Source organism: Chiloscyllium plagiosum, unplaced genomic scaffold (genome assembly GCF_037043375.1).
Source record: "Chiloscyllium plagiosum isolate Xiang-an unplaced genomic scaffold, Cpla_swu_hap1 HiC_scaffold_7, whole genome shotgun sequence".
Lineage (NCBI taxonomy): Eukaryota > Metazoa > Chordata > Chondrichthyes > Orectolobiformes > Hemiscylliidae > Chiloscyllium > Chiloscyllium plagiosum.
The window spans coordinates 90,821,966-90,839,912 of NW_028270145.1; the positions used below are offsets into that span (position 1 = coordinate 90,821,966).

A 17,947-nucleotide genomic window follows, 5' to 3' on the forward strand; every position below is an offset into this window, starting at 1 on the left:
CAGCAGTGAGGTCATTCTCCTGGCGATCAGGGTCAGTGGCAGCAGCAGTGAGGTCATGGGGAGGTCGTTCTCCTGGTGATCAGGGTCAGTGGCAGCAGCAGTGAGCTCACGGCAAGGTCGTTCTCCCAGTGGTTAGGGTCAATGACAGCAGCAGCGAGGTCATGGGGAGGTCGTTCTCCTGGTGATCAGGGTCAGTGGCAGCAGCAGTGAGCTCACGGCAAGGTCGTTCTCCCAGTGGTTAGGGTCAATGACAGCAGCAGCGAGGTCACAGCGACGTCGCAGCGAGGTTGTTCAGTTTCCTCATTTCCTCTTCCTCCCCCAACTTATCTCAAATCCAACCTTGCACCTTGGCACCGCTATCTTGACCTGTCCCACCTGTCCACTTTCCTTCCAACCTATCCACTCCTCCCTCCTCTCTGACCCATCACCTTTACCCCCACCTTCATCTACTTATCCAATTCTCAGTTACCTTCCCCCAGCCCCACCCACCTCCCATTTATCTCTCAGCCCTCTTGGCCCACAAGCCTCATTCTGGATGATGGGCTTATGCGTGAAACGCTGATTCTCCTGCTGCTCGGATGCTGCCTGACTGGCTGTGCTTTTCCATTGCCATACTTTTTGACTCTGATCTCCCGCATCTGCAGTCCTCACTTTCATCTACTGAGAGAGGTGGTTGAGTTGTCACATGGCTCTCACAAATCACTTCGGGAGTAGATGGTAGACAAAGGTGCAATAATTGAGAATCTCTGTCTCATGACATAGGACTCACCTGGATACAGATGCTGAGTCTCAAGGTCTGTCTGCAGAAGAGAGTTCTAGAGTGACAACAGAAAAATGTGATCTTTCATGAAGTTTTATACAAACTTGAAGAGAACCTTAAGACATTTGTCTTCTAGCATAAGCATGACGTTTTCATGTACATTCATGCTGAGATCTAAATATGTGGAAATGATGACCATGTGAATTCATCAGAATACTGCCTTAAGAGCAATTGAAGAAAACTCAATTTGGTTATTCAGTACTTGTCTGAAAAAGAGCAAAATGTTCTCCAGTTTGTGGCTAGCAAAAAAAGATGGAGGGGCCAAGAGTAGGAAGGTGGAGAAAGAGAACTTTGAAATGGGATTTCTGCTCAAAGCTCTTCTACTTCTAACCATCAACCCCCCCACCCATCACTACATGTTAGAGCCCCAAATGCAGGGAACTGATGATGGAATGATCAAAACCATTCACGCTCCAGGGACTGCACATTGTATTGTAAATCTGGACCCCCGAGAGGTGCCTCTCAGTTCCACTATCGGTCAAATAAACACCAGCAGCTTGGTCTCTTTTAGCAAGTTTTAACAATTTATTATGACACCGGGCATAGGTTATCCAGCAATGCAGGGTTAAACACCTTTGTGTACTCTGGAAAAGCTGCACACAATCTTAAAACACAGACAATGTTTATAGGTCTCTTAACAAAAAGAACAGCCTTAATTGCAAAATTAATCCAATAAAATGAAATGATATGACAAATAGACATAAAATTAAGCCAATGATATTTCCTGGGAACTGACTTGTTTGCACGTTCTTATCTCTCTACACCTGCGTCTACAAGGCCAGCTTGGTTACTTTAATAATGTCACATCTTGCTTAGTTAATTCATACTATGAACAAGCATTGTTTGCTAATCTCTTTCAATTAGTTCAGCAGTGCAGTTTTCAGCAGAGTTAGATGTCATTGCTCCTAGAAGCCATTTTGTCATGTTATTTTATTTGCATTAAGAAGCCATTGTGTAGTTCATAAAAGCATGTACTAAATGGTTGCTCCTGACAACAGCTTTAGATCCTCAGTACCACCAACAACTTTTGACTTGGGTCAGGACATGAACTACCTGGAGAAGGGAATTGACCGAAAGCCACTGCAGGCTTTCTAATGTAAGGTCAAAGAGTGCGACAAGCTGATATTCTACCCATTTATCAAATTTGAGCCATGCAGGTCCTTCCCATGACTTTGCATTTCATTCACAGAAAAACCAAGCCCTCAGCTGCCAGTTGGACTCTACATCAATGTTGGTAAAGAGCCAAGCATCCAACTCACAGAGGAAGTGGTGTTGATGAATGTTTCCCTATTGTCAAATCTAAATGTAGTCTGGAGTGGTTTTGGAGGTATTGTGATGAGTTTCTGGATAAGGAGTGTTGCTGTTTCCTCATAGGGATGGTACATGAGTCGAAGAGTCTACAGACAGAGAATAATTTTGCCTTCATTGAGAGGAAGTGCTATTCCCTGAGCTGAGTCCAGTCTGCAGCAAGAGCTCTGAGTCCAGGCTGAGCTGAGTCCAGACTGCAGTTAGGACTGTAGCCAATCACAAGAAGAAGGCCCAATGAATCTCCAGACAGGTAAGTCAGCAGCATTGGACAAGGACAGTTTCTGTATATTAGGGAGGAGGCTGAGGGAGTTAGGGTTGGGGTGTTGGTTTTTAAAGGCTGTGCAGGGATGGAGGTAGGGGACTGGGTGTGTATAGTGTTAAGTTCCATTATCCACAGATGATACCTCCATTGCCCTTCACCTGTTAAAATGAGCTGACTGCACCTGTCAGCCTATACACTGTAATCATATTACAGCATTATCAGCGTTAATGTGGAGGTCAGCTGAGCTTTAAATAAACATGATTATCCTTTGTTTATTTACGAATGGCAGCTGCACTGCTGATTTCAGCATCTGTCCACATGCTATGTTCTGGATGTTAGCTTGGGGATGATTAAGAAGATGCACTTACCTTATTTAACATTTCTCACGCCGCCACCACCAAAAGGACCCTCAGTGGGGACTTCATCACTTTAGTGGACTTCCCATCCAATTCTGCCACAATCTCACCACAGACCATGTTACTCAGATCTCTATAAGATGGCCCTGATGATATTTCAATAATGAAGATGTGGTCCAAAAATGGGAAGGACTGCTGTTAAATACACCCAGATGCAAGGTACCCTGTAAAAATTAAAAAAGAAAGAAATGAAGAGGAGGAGGTGACAGTATTGTTTAATGTGTATTACAGTAGTGAAAAGACAGTATGTCCTGGAGTGGTCAAGGATTGAATCTATTTAGTAAGAGTCCAGAAGCAATAGAATACAATTACTCTACTGTGTACATGCTATGGGCAATCATTGAACAGGAAAGAAACAGAACATCAAATTTAAATGTAAAACTGATTTTACAATTGCGTATAAACCATAAGCCCAGCAAAATCCATATATGCACAATTCTGTATTCAGGATAAAAGAATCTAATATTGATAGTTTGCATACAGTAATTAACTGATCACCCTTTTTCACTGAGGCTTCTTGAATCCTACTGTTCACACTCAAGTCAAAGGTAGAATTGAGTGTTCCCACAATTTTAGCTCCTTAATCTGCCAACTGCTTGTAAAACCATCCAAACTGTCATGTTCCAACTGCCTTCAAAACCATTTGCAATTTTATATTCATTTCTCCCAAAATACAATTGTGTGTTGCATACTAACAGAATGAATTAGATGCCCATTCAATCCAACTTCTATTAAATCATATAGTGCGTGATGTGGGTAAGTTTACTGTTTACTCGTTAACTGTCCTCACTTGGAGATGAAAGTCAAATAGATCGGCTAATTGTCAACACATCCTTCGAGGAACAGAATATTTTGTGTGTTCTGCCGTATTCTTTGAAAACTTCTGTCAGCAACTTCAGGCACAATTTTGCACAATTTATGTATCACATTCTGAGAGGAAGTGGAACAGGATGACTCTGTGAATGCAGTAATTATGTCAGAAAACAGTTCAGGTGATGTAGGTGGTATTTGGCCTGGTTTTAGTTCCTGGGTAGACAGGTCTGCTATTTTATTTCAATATGTCTTGTCTATTTAGACTTTCCAACATTTGCAGGGTTTTTTTTCTTTTTGTTGTGTACCTTCTCATACTTTTATGCCAGCTTTGTGCTTCCACGCATTTTGATATTCTCTTCCATTCTTTGATGTCATCCAATTCAAGATCATGTTAGGATCGCTTCCTCTTACTCCCATGACCCAAAGCCTGTCCAGCATTTACAAGGTACAAGTCAAGAGTATGAAGCAATAGACTCCATTTGACTGGATGAACGCAGCTCCAGCAACATTCAAGTAGTTCCACAATATTCAGCACAAATCAACCCTCTTGACTGCATCCCATCCATCAACTCCCAGATTCACTGCCTCCATGACCAGTGAACAGTTCAGCAGTGTGAACCATCTACAAGATGCATTGCAGAAAGTCACCAAGGCTCCTTACAATTGAACAATCCAGCCCATAGCCTCTACCATTTAAAAGAATAAGGGCAGCAGAGATATGGGACTCACCTGCAAGTTCCCTCCAAGCCACTCACCATCCTAATTTGAATCTATATTGCCATTCCTACACAATTGCTAGGTTAAGTTCCTGGAATTTCTTTGTTAACAGCATGGAGGGGATGCCTGTACCTGAAGAAGGCACACACCCACCAACCTCTCAAGGATAATTATGGATAGGCAATAAATGCTAGCTCAATTAGTAACACTGACATTCCATGGACAGAAAGCTAGAAAATGTAAGAAATATAGTTCTTTTAATATTATGTCATTCAATTGATTTATCATGGCTGATCTGTACTTTATGGCCATCTATTTTAACTCATCCACTTTGCTGCTATAAGTCTCAATAATTATGATCCCAGCTGATGGTAACACAGGACAACTCAGTTACCAGAGTGAAACCTGGACTGATAAACCCTGAGGTGCATTCTCCCTTTGTTTACCACAGAAGTCTTCAATGAATATATTTACAAGAGACTTTTAACATACTTTTAACAGAAGAACATTTAAGTCTATTGCATAAAATAACATGTTACACTGCAAAAGAAGACTTAGATTAGTGTTATTACAGATATCAGAAAGAAAAACTTATCCTTATTATCTAATAACGTACTCACAGCACAAAAATCTCTGTGAAATGTCACCCTATCTCTTTGCTAATTCTTCTTGTTCAGCTAGCATGGCTGTAATCGATTTCCTTTTGGCCAATTCCTGTGCATTCACTAGATGTCTTCTTCTTCAGTTAATGCCCTCTCCAAAACTCTTAACACAAGTTCCATAAGCTTATGTATTCAATGGCTTTGCAGTATGTCCTTTCACTGGCACTCCCACCATCTTCTGCATTTTAAGGTTTCTTTCCCTGATTTCTGCACCCCTCAAGACTACATCATAACCATGACAGTTTGGGGACTGCACCTCTGTTCTGTGTTCTCTTGGCATGAACTTACTTCTGGCCTCCCCTCTCCCTCTCTCTTTCTCTGTGGTGTTTATAAATCTCAAGTCAGCAAACATTTCAGCAAATCTATCCCCAGTTCGCTTACTAGTCATAAACACTGTTTTGAACTCAATATTCAAACTGACTTTCTGAGCTTTAAACAGGTTAAATCATCACAGAACAAAACCAAAACTATATTTTTACTCCACTTCAGATCCCAAGATCTCAGATCATAATACATTTTGAACCTTCATGACAAAATACTCACTCAGCAAAATTTTTCAATTGCCCTAACCTTAACAGCATTTTGCGGAATGCATTCAAGATTGCCATTACACTTGGTGTGAAGAAATGTTGAACAGTGCTGTGAAATATTCTAAGACAGTAGAGTTGCTTCAGATTCCATAAAATATTGTTGAATATTAATAAATTATTGTAGATTATATATCATATAAATTGCATTTGTGTATGCAGAGAACCACAAAACAATTGCTGTACTGTTTTTATCAGGGTTTTTGATGCATGGTATCAACACCATTGAATTGAAAAATGCCAAAAAAGCAAACCTTCTCAGTTTTGATTAAGATTTTAGTCATGGCCACAAACGTTGGTTAAAATCCTAACTGGATTTGCTTGTGTAAATGCACCAATTTCACAATCTATGCTCCGAGATCTAAACATAGCAAGGAAGAGGGTGGAAACTAATGGAGCAGTGGATTTCAATCACTGCCAAACAATTAAAAAGGTTGTCTTATGCAGTTGAAATAAGAGCATGATAAAGAACAGGGAAGGCTGCAGGGAATCGGGGCAGAGCTCAGGGCATGAGCAAGATATGAGATGAAACCATCGAGTGTTGGCAGCATGCAGCAACTGGAACATTTCCCATTTCTTTTGTTAAGAAACATTGGACTCTCTAATCTTACCAAAGGATTCTTTCAGAGCTTCTACTTTTTGATCAAAAGCAGCACCACTGGAATGAAGGATCAAAGTGCAGTCAGTCAGAATCTTTCTTTCTAATAGCAAATTAAGTTCTGCAATTAAATCTCTGTGATTATGAAATAATGAAAGAAAGAATATATTTTTATATAGTTTTATTCAGTGATGGATCATGCACTTGACAGACACAGCATGAGCCTCAGAAGAGACAATTTTATTCCTGCAAGTCAGAGATTACAGTAATTAGCAATGATTAAACAGTTTGGGCTATTTATTTTATTGTACTGTAGTCATATTCCCATAAACTGCTCTATCATTAGAGTCAGTCAAATGTTAGTGACTTAACCTAAGGCACACCAAACCTCAGGCAAAGAGAGAGGTTGAGAAGGGGGGGACCTTTCTAGTAACTTCATCCAGTGTAGGAATTGAAACCATTCTGTTAGTGTTACTCTACATCAAAACCAGCCAACTAAAAAAAATTCTTATTGGATTTAGTTGCCTTATTTTTGATGATTCCAGAAATGGGAACTTTTTCTTCATAGAATCATGGAAGCACAGAATGACGGAATTCTACAGTAAGAGAAGGAAGCCATTCGACCCATCATTCCTGTACTGACTCCCGAAAGAATTATCCAGTTAGTCCCACTCTTCAGCCCTATCTCCAGAGGCTGGTTGGAATATAGAATTTAGAACTTCATGGTTGAGGCAAGTAGTTTAGCTGTTTTCAAAAAGAATATAGTTAAGGATGAAAGAGAAAATGAAATGAAAAGATAAGTTTAAAAGCTATGTTGAAGAAAATGGAATGTTAAGAGATTCTTGAGGAATACAAATTCTAGCTTAGAGTAGTCAGTCCAATGTTCTATTGCTATGCTGTATATCCTATGTAACCATTTCAGGGTTTAGAATTAGAGGTGCTCCCACATATAATAGTGACCACAGTATAGTAACATTTCGCTTAAACACACAAAATGAACCAGCAGTGCCAGCCTTCCATCTTGTAAAGTGATGGTTGTCAACCACGCAACATTGACACAAAATTATTATGTAATGTGAAGCTGGAAATGGACAAATTGCAATATACAAAAGCAAACAATATCCTTTGAAACATTATGTGCAGGACAAAAAATATGCCACAGTGCAATGTTCCTGGGCCTGATATATTCTCACCAAACTGACATTAGACTTTCTCCATATAATTGCTTTTACTCTGGGTTGTGCCTTGTCGTTTTCCACAGTTAACCTAAATAATCATTGTCCATCTAACTCTCACAATCTGTTCTTGGTCTGACACCGTGTTCTAGTTAAGCATAATGTAAGGTTGAGGATGATTACCTCATTTTTTGGATTAAGTGTTTGTAGTATTTTGGACGCAACATTGAACTTAACAAGGTGAAACCAAAGACTGTCACCCTTTATTTTATTTCTTTTTCTTCATATGTTATCTATTGTCTCTTATTTTTGCTGTCAATCAGTAGTTCATTTTTGGTTCCATGATTTCTCTTGTCTCCTCACCATTTTGATTAGGCCTAAAAAATTAACTCTTCTGTCATTTAAATCTCTCCACTATTACTACCTTTCTTAGACCTTTCTTTTATTATTACAGCACCTCTTGTTCAAAACTAGTCACTCAGTGGTTACAAACCAGTGGTCTGGGTTTAATTCCAGCCTTGGGCAATTGTCTGTGTGGAGTTTGCACAATCTCCCTGTTCTGTGTAGGTTTCTTCTGGGTGCTCTAGTTTCCTTCCACAGTCCAATGATGTACAATTTAGGTGAATTAGCCTTCCTAAATTATCTATAGTGTTTAGGGATGTGCAAACTAGGTGGATTAGCCATGGGAAATTGAGGATTGGGGTGGGTTTGGTGGGATGTCCTTTGGAGATCCTGTGTGGACATGCTGGTCCAAATGGCTTACTTACACATTGTAGGTGATTCTATGATTCTCCAAATTCTGATTAAAAGTCATTAGCTTGAAAAGTTAATGCTGTTTATCTTATAACAGAAGCACCTGACTTACTGTGTATTTCCAGTGTTTCCTAGTTTTTATTTCAAAATCCAGCATCCAGTTTTCTGCATGCCAAACAGTTTCCTCGTGGTCACAAAAACAGAAATTGCTGGAAAAGCTCAGCAGGTCTGGCAGCATCCATGGAGAGAAATGAAAGATAATGTTTTGTTGCATAGAAACTGACATTTTCCTATCTAACATCGGTTCGGAGGAAGATCACTCAAACCAAAACATTAACTCTAATTTCTCTTCACAGATGCTGCCAGACCTGCTGAGTTTTTCCAGCAATTTCTGTTTTTGTTTCTGATATACAACATCCACAGTTCTTTTCATTTTTATTTAATCTTTTCTTTTCTGCTTTGAAGATAATCAACCTCAGATTCTTCAGATATCCAAGTGATCATTACTGGAAATCTACTAGTAAGTCTTTCTTGTACCTTTCTAGGGTTTGTATAACTTTTCTAAAATACCGGCCTACAAGTTTAAAGTGCAACCTCCAAATTGGGAAAATGGGTGGAAATGGGCTGCCAGGATAGGTCAAGGTAAAAGAGGATGTAGACGTTCTAGGGGAGGTCATCAATCACACCGGATTCAAAGTTTAGCTAAAGAATTAATTTGTCTTTTCTTGCTTCAGATGCAGTCTGATTTGAAAAGCATTACAGCATGTTCTTTTTTTTTTGCTGAATTATGATTGATGTATCTACTTTTACATCTTCCAATCAGTTCAAAAGTTAACTTTTCAACTATAGATGTTAGACAGAAAACATGCTAGACATTTTTCTACACGTATTTTATACACAATTTGCATTAATAGGTCGAGGAGCATGAGTGAAATAAAATAATCATCACTACAAAATTGAAGTAGCTGGAGAAACTTAGCAGGTCTGACAGCATCTGTGGAGAGAAAGCAGAGTCAATGTTTCAGGTTCAGTGACCCTTCATCTCTGCTTTCCCTCGACAGATGCTGCCAGACCTGCTGAGTTTTCCCAATTATTTAAGTTTTTGCTTCGGATTTTCAACATCCACAATTCTTTGTTTTTTTTGTTAACTTAATTATCAATCCTCATAAGAAAACTCAACAATAATTACATTGATCAGGTTTGTGTTCATGCAACAGTTAAATTGAAAAAATGTTGTCACCTCAGAGAATTTTCAATTTCCAAGAATGCAGATCCAATGGTGGTATGAGAGTCAACACAGCAGCAGATGTTAAGTTTACAACTTATGCTTCTGTAATATAGTTTACACATTTTTGTTTTTTAACACTGGATGTGATAAGTGACAAATCTCGCCAGGGAAGGATTATCTCAGTGATATGTTTCTGATGGAAATTTTAAATGGACCTGTTTCTAAGTAACGTGAAGTCAAATTGACAAACTGAATGTAATCTTTAACCAGTTCAGGGTTTTACTGAGATAGATACGTTACAACAGGTAACATCAGGTATACAATCACGTAACAACAAAATGCAGTTATGACAACACAAACTTGGATTTACATAGCAACTTTACTGCAGTAAACTTCCCCATGAGCTTCACATGAATGTTATATTTGGTGCCAGGACAATATTAGAAGAGGTGATGAAAAGCTTGCTCCATAAATGGATTTTAAGGAGTATCTGAAAAGAGAAGATGACGATCAGAGTTTGGAGAGAAAATTCCAGTGTTTAAGGCTTAGGTAGTTAAATGCATGGCAGTTAATGATGTACTGATTAATATCAGGGACACATTGAGATCGGAATTGGAGCAATTTGAATGTAATGGAGAGTTGCTTGATATGAATAGTGAGATAAATTCTACAAGACCCATGGAAAATTATTAATTTATCTTCTTATGGAGCATACTGAGTATGAGTTTCCCTTGTAACAGGCAATTTCCTGTCCAGCTGGAACTCATCATCTGAGCCCTTTATAAAGCAGACCCAGGGATGGGTCTACAGAACTACCTGTCCAGGCTGGGACTAGCCTTTGTACACCACAGGCAGTGGCTCAGCAGTAAACAGTGTTGCTTTCTAGTCCGGCTTCTTCCACGATTACAAAAAAGGGAAGTGCTGAGATCTTACATGGGTTTCAAAGCAAAATGAATATTTTAGAATTGATTCAGAAACCAAAGGAGCTGTTGCTTCACTTAATTCGCTGGTTGGTAACAACACTAAGTTTAGGAACACTGGAACACAGGAACAGGTGTAGGTGATTCAGCCCATCGAGTCTGCCCCTCCCCCACTCAAATTCATTCCACAAATATCTCCATCCTGGGCCCTTCTTGTGGCACAGTGGCAGTGCCCCTATCCCTGGACCAAGGGACCTGGGTTCAAGTCCCACCTGCTCCAGAGGTATGTATTAACATTTCTGAACAGGTTGATGAGAAAATATCAGAAAGCCGACCCAGGAATGAATCTGCAGAGCCATCTGTCCCAGGTTATCACTAGTCTATGCATACCATAAAAGCTTTAAAAAAAGACTCTGAAGTGGTTCATAAAGAAACAAATATCTCCATCCTCACTGATGGAAGAACCCAGCACATCAGTACAAATGATAAGGCTGACGCATTCACAGCAATCTTCCGACAGAAGTGCAAAGTGAATGATCCATCTTGAATTCCTCAGTGGTCATAAGCATTACAGATACCCATCTTCAGCCAATTTGAATCACTCTATGTGATACTTAGTGGTACTGAATACTGCAATGATTATGCACCCTGACAACATTCTGGCAATAGCACTGAAGTCTTACGCTCTAGAACTTGCTGCACTTAGCCAAGATGTTCCAGTACAGCTACAATGACAGACAATGTGGAAAAATGCCCAGGAATCCTATACAGAAAAAGCAGGACAAATTGAACCCATTCAATTACCACCTCACCAGTCTACTCTCGATCATCAGTAAAGTGATAGAAGATGTCATCAACAGTGCTACCAAGCAGCATCTGCTATGCAATAACCTGTTTAGTGACACTCAGTTTAGGTTCCACCAGAGACACTGATTTCCTGACTTCATTATAGCCTTCATTGAAGTATGGACATAAGAGCTGAATTCCAGAGGTGAGATGAGAGTGACAATTCGACTGTGTGTGCCATTAGAAGCCCTAACAAAGCTGAAGTCATTGGATATCAAGGAAAATGCTCTCTGCTGGCAAGTAACACTCAAGTCAAACAAATGTCAGACAATGACCATCTCCAATAAGAGAGAACCTAACCAGTACCCCTTGACATTCAATGGAATTACCATTTCTGAATTCCCCTCAATCAACATCCTGGGGGTTTACCATTGACCAGAAATCTCAACTGGACCCACCATATAAGTACAATAGCTACAAAAGCAGGTGAGCAGTTAGGCATACTGCAACAGGTAAGTCACTTCCTGACTCCCCAAACTGTCCTCCAACTACAAGTCAAGAATGTGATGGCGTGCACCATATTCGACCAGACGACTACGCTCCAACAACGTTCGAGAAGTTTGATACTGTTCTGGGCAAAGTAGTCCATTTGATAACATCACATCCAGAAAAATCCATTCCATCCACCACCGACACTCTTGTGATGGACAGTGGGATGTGTCACTGATTTACAGTAAGTACTATCGACAAGATGCACTGCAGAAATTCACCAAAGATCCTTTTGCAGCATCTTCCAAACCCACAATTTCCATCTAGAAGGATAAGGGGAGCAGATACCTGGGAACACTATTATTTGCACATTCCCCTCCAAGCTGCTCACCATCCTCACTTGGAAATATATCACCATTCCTCTAGTGTCACTGGTCAAAATCCTGGAATTCCCTCTCTAATAGCATTGTCAGTCTACGTACAGCTGGGTCAAAAATCTTGGAATTCCCTCCCCAGTGGCAATGTGAGACAACCAAGAGCTATGGATTACATCAGTTCAAGAAGATAGCTCACCACCGCCATCTTGAGGGAAAATAGGGCTGGGCAATAAATACTGGCTCATCCAGCCAGGTCCATCACATGAGCAAATAAAGAAAATTCATACTTGACACATAAGAAGATGGTTGTTGTTATTGGAGGTCACTCATCTCAGCTCCAGGACCTCTCTGTAAGAGTTCCTCAGAGTAGTGTCCAGTGCCCAACCATCTTCAGCTTCTTCAACAGTGACTCCATCATAGTCTATTCTCCATTTTGTGTTGGGCAATGACAAGCTTCAATATTCACTATAATGTGTTGATTCACTCAGTGATGCCAACTGCTTCTAGTTGCTTCAGCTCCTGTGATATTTCAGCAAAGCTTCCAATGGCAATTGTATCAAATATTATGAAACTGGCAATATTAAAGTATAAGTGCAAGGAGCACCAAACTACAACTTAATGTGCCTAAATCTGATAAATAAGAAAAAGTCTGCTGTGAGTAGTCTGTGTGATCAATCATGTCAATGTGTACTTGTTTGTGATTTCCAAGTATGAAACCAAGTTTATTGAACAGGTTTACCACTATGCAGGTTCTGCCTTTTACAGTATAGAACCCTGAACCGATGTAAGGTGACACTTGTTAACATACTGGAACTATGATTCCTCCCAAACCCTTAATAATTGAGTTATAAAATTGAAGAGGGTTTGTTGCAGAAAGATGCCAAAATATCGAGGGTAATATTTGTCATTCAGTATTGAAAAATATGTGTCTTCATTGTTGAGAAGTGACAGTAATGATCGCACAATGTAAACTCATCCTCACTCCCCCCCCCCAACCTCTTAAAATGACCTACGTTTTACCATCCATGATGGTAGGTACACACCATATTTCATTATTGGGAAGAGATTTCCCCATACTTCAAACCAAGGAAGTCTTCTTAAATGACTTGCACACCTTTGCAAACTGATTCTTCTTTAAACATGGCTTAAACATTTTCACTCAAGCTGAATACAGTGTTATGATGTAGATGATGGTAACATTGGTCAAGTCAGATCCCAGATACATACTTTTACAGTTGGGTAACATGGCAGTTAGTCTCTGAAGTATATTCCCAAGAGATTGCAGATTTTCCATAACAACAGAACATATAAATATATCATAAAAGCTACATAAGACAGTTCGAAAGAACTTAACACAAGATATCAAAATAAAGAGTCAACCTTTTTCCCAACATCATCCATTACAGAGAGTCAGTACCAGAGAAATATGATTCCTATTGCATCTTGTTAAATGTTTTGTTAACTTAGCTTTCTAATGTCTTTTCTTAAAACATACATGCCAGCAGACTTGGCAAAAAATTGTAAAATTGCATGAACTTCTTACAATTCTGATGGCCTAAACCTTCTCAGTTCTCATAACTTAAATATTTCTAGCCAAAGTCTCTTGACTTGGAAGCTTCACAGACTAGAACATATGCTGCTGAATTAACTGGTTTCTAGAATTAAACATTTGAGTCCACTTCTACTTTCAGAACTGAGCTCTAGATTCTTCCAAGTGTAAAACTTGAACCATTTGTTCTGATGTCAAATTGCTTTAATAGGTTTACTGTTCCTGTCAAGAACCTAATGGTATAAACATTTTACATTAACAACACTGGCAATCTAGGACTCATATGCTTTCAAAGAACTGATGTCCTTAGGTCCAAATCGACTCTTTTAAAAAGCCTTCACATAACTGATCAATACCCATAAGCATCTATTTCTAAATCCAAATCTCAAAATATAACATATTATACACCTTCCATCAGAATTTATTGATAGTAAGCTCCAAGATCTGGACACATTTTTGAGGGTATGTGGCTGTTATAGTCTCTCTGGCATATCTGGCAGAACAAATACCGTTCAATCATTACATTTTTCTTTGGCTCATTTTTTCTCAAAAGCACTTTCAGCTGTAATAAATGTGGATATGTCTTCTGTCAGCTGCTTGAATATTCAATGACATTCTGCTCCCAGACTGTGGATAAACATCATGTTGTTGTAGAACACTGCACCATACAAACCTTTCATAAGCGAGAATACCTTGAACCCTGAAATCCGTCAAACTGACTGCTTGAGAGGGATTGTATTGAACTCCTTACTTGTAAAGAAAAGAAATATGCTACAACTGTTAACATTAAAGTATTCTACATCCTCATTGCCATCTGCTTTGTTTTGTGCCTTGGAGATCTGATGGGATAATACAGTGTAGAAATAATAGTTTCTATGTTTGAGTGGGAACTTTATTTACAATGCTTTAAAATTTTATTATCTCCTGCTTCTATCTGCTTGTTTTAAGCTTAATTTCTGCTTCTCAGTGTCCATATCCAGGCTTGACTAATAACAGTGAAGAGTTAACAGGCACAAATGATGAAACATTTGAACACTATGATTATCAACCTGAAATATTAATGGTTTCTCTCGCACTGATCCTGCCTGACCTATGGAGTATTTTTAGAATTTCTGCAGCTATGTGCTGTATGTACTCCTGAAATGAAATGAAATTCATACAAAATATAAACACATCACACAGACTCTTATTCTTCTTATGGCGAACCAATCCATGTACATACAATATGAAAGGTCCTAATTTTTTGTGAAGAAGCAGATGATAAGTTTAATAGCTTTCTTTGCTTGATTTTGAACACATAATTGGACAACATATGTCATTTTTAACATATTGGCAGAGTGGTAGGTTGTAAATTACGCAAGTTGGAACACATCATTGCATCATCCCCATCTGACTTTAACATGATGAAAATGACTCATGGTTCCGAAAAGCTTTGCACCTAAAATGTTTGTAAAACACTTTTGAAGAAGATAATTGCAATGCTAAAGATCACCAATGATGTCAGTGTCAAGCCATTATCACCAGCCTATCTATCAAATATTTTGGCAGGGTGGTTGACGGAGAGACATATAAAGAGAGACAGTGGCTCTCTATCAGGTTAGATTGGGACAGCAGCATTATGTCATTGGTTTAAGGAGGCTCTTGTTTCAGCTCTTGGAATCAAGTTGCGAGTTAACATAAAGTGCATGTTTATTTTAAGTGTTTTGCAAGATGGAAGTTAATTCATATTACAAAAGAACTTCATGATGATATCAGTTCTCATCTGAAATAGCAACTTAGCCTCATGTTATGCAAAATATAGAAGCAATATTGCATAGTAAACAGTTTGTAAATACTTCTGCAAGTACATCATCATTCTGTGTACAAGATACAGTGTGGTGACAGAAATGAGTATGTAGGAGCAGCCAAGAGTGCAGTAGAACATTGCATGTGGAATTGCTGAGTCTTCCAACCAATGTAAGCAGATATGGCATTGCCGGTCATATCAAATTTATGAGTCCTTAACTGTACAGCTGAGGGTTATGAACACCAATTCACCCTCTCCTTCTCCCAACCTACACACAAAACATTTTATTTGTCTGAATTTATTTTTTTTAGCATAAATATCCTCTTTATGTCTACACTAATTGGAACTGGTGATCTATATAATATAATTTTGAATGTTAAACATGAATAGGAACAACATCATTGAACTTTATGATAGTGAATTTTTCTCTTAAATGTAGAACTTTGAGTACTGACATTTTGTAGTTATACAGTTGTCATTTGTGGCCAGTAAAATAGGGTATTGTTACATTTATAGCAATAATACAAATTACCTCTCAGAGTTTAACAAATTGCTTGGCAGTGAAGACGGAACATGCATGGAAGTTCTCATATGGTTGGATGTGCATTAGTATTTGATATCAACTGACATACATGCATGCATAGCTGTAATATAATAATTCAAAGCTGGAGTATCTAACTAAAAACCAAAATAAAATGTGGATGCTGTAAATCAGAAACAAAAACAGAAATTTCTGGAAAAGCTCAGCAGGTCTGGTATCATCTGTGGAGAGAAATCAGAGTGAACATTTTGTGTCGAATGACTCTTCTTCAGAACTTCCTGAGGAAGGGTCATTGGACCCAAAACATTAACTCTGATTTCTCTGCACAGATGTTTCCAGACCTGTTAAGCTTTCCAGAAATTTATGTTTTCATTTCTGGAGTATCTAACTTTTGTATTTAATTTCTTCACTCTCCAAGCTATTATAACTTTGTTTATTCCTAACTTTAGAAAAGATAGTTTCACATAATGTATTGACTGTTGATTACCATAACATAAGAAATAAATCAGCTTCAGACTGACGGAAATCTTAAGTACCATGGTGGTTCAGTGGTTAGCACTACTGCCTCACAGTGGTAGGGACCTGGGTTTGATTCTAGCCTTGGGTGACTCTCTGTGTGGATTTTGACACATTCTCCCCATGTTTCCATTGATTTCCTCCCACAATCCAAAGGTGTGCAAATTAGGTGGACTGGCCATGCTAAATTGCCCGTAGTGTTCAGGATGTGTAGATCATCATTCGGGGCAGCACGGTGGGTCAGTGGTTAGTACTGCTGCTTCACAGCACCGGAGACTTGGGTTCAATTCCAGCCTCAGGCAACTGTCTGTATGGAGTTTGCACATTCTCCCTGAGCCTGCATGGGTTTCCTCTGGTGCTCTGGTTTCCTCCCACAATCCAAAGATGTGCAGGTTAGGTGACTGGCCATGCTAAATTGCCCATAGCATTCAGGAATGTGTAGGTTAGGTGCATTAATCAGGAGTAAATGTAGAGTATTAGGGTAGGAGAATGGGTCTGGGTGGATTACTCTTCGGGGATCAGTGTGGACTTGTTGGGCAGAAGGGCTTGTTTCCACACTGTCGGGATTCTATAAATAAAAAACATGGGGGTTAGCTGTGGGAAATGCAGGGTTACATGGATAGGGTAGACAGACAGGTTTGGGTGGGATGCTCTTTGGAAGGTCAGTGTGGACTTGATGGGCCGAATGAACTGCTTGCACACTGTAATGCTTCTATTCTATGATTTTGTCGAGACACATTAGCAAAAATCACTAAAACCTTCAAACTCAATACGATAAAACAATACAAGATTTGTTTCCCATCTATTTCAAGGTTCCAAAGGGAAAATAGTGAACATTCCCACCTGCTCCCCTGTTTTATGCTTGGCTGATACCATGTGTTTTTACTCTGCATATGGATTTCTTTTTTTAAAAAAATATAGTCACTGTCACTTTAAATTATCTGGATTGTTCCTAACAAACTGTAAAGATCTTTCTTTTAGAGTTAATCTTCATATTTTAATGCCTGCATTTCCAAAGCTATAAGCTACATTATTTGCATTGTTCAGATTGATTTTGGCCAATGCAGAGAAATACCTGTTTTTTGTAGTCTTTCATTTTGTCCTTAAATCCTCTATAATGCTACAAATAGCCAGTAAACACATTTAGGACTGTAGCCAATAGATTGTTTGGAGTATCTTTAACAATGCATCCTTTAAGCTCATATGACTATAAATCCAAACTGCCAAAATATATTTAAAGTACCTTACTGCTGATTACTTTATAATGACAGACCTTTTAATATGTTTAATCCTACTGGAACACTGCAAAACTGCAATTATTTTTATAGCAATTTCTTCTTTGCTTTTCTGATTATGTAAGTATATCTGTAGCTTGCTTTTCTGATGCATCTTGGAAATGCTGTGCACCTGAATTTATGATGCATTTTAATCATTAGAATTGATTTTGTTCGACCTCTACAATAAAAAAAAATCCAAACAGCATTTAAAAACCTTTACAGATGGCTCAATATAAAAGTCATCCATCATATTTGCAGAAACTGGGCAAAATGCATTCTCTTATTATTGAATTTTTCAAAGCACAAGCAAGTCACTTAAAAAAGCTGCAGATTACCATGTATTGTATTGCATTGATAATCAAGAAGA

At 38.8% G+C, this 17,947-nt stretch overlaps 1 protein-coding gene across 2 annotated transcripts in view; it reads left to right on the forward strand.

The window, feature by feature from the left end:
- Positions 1 to 2,248: 2,248 nt before the first annotated feature.
- Positions 2,249 to 17,947, forward strand: part of LOC148149661 (uncharacterized) — a 487,290-nt gene continuing 471,591 nt past the window's right edge. For both annotated transcript variants that reach the window (XR_015757547.1, XM_087988625.1), the window contains exon 1: positions 2,249 to 2,378. The gene's annotated coding sequence lies outside the window, so the exon portion shown is untranslated. The remainder of the gene's footprint in view (positions 2,379 to 17,947) is intronic.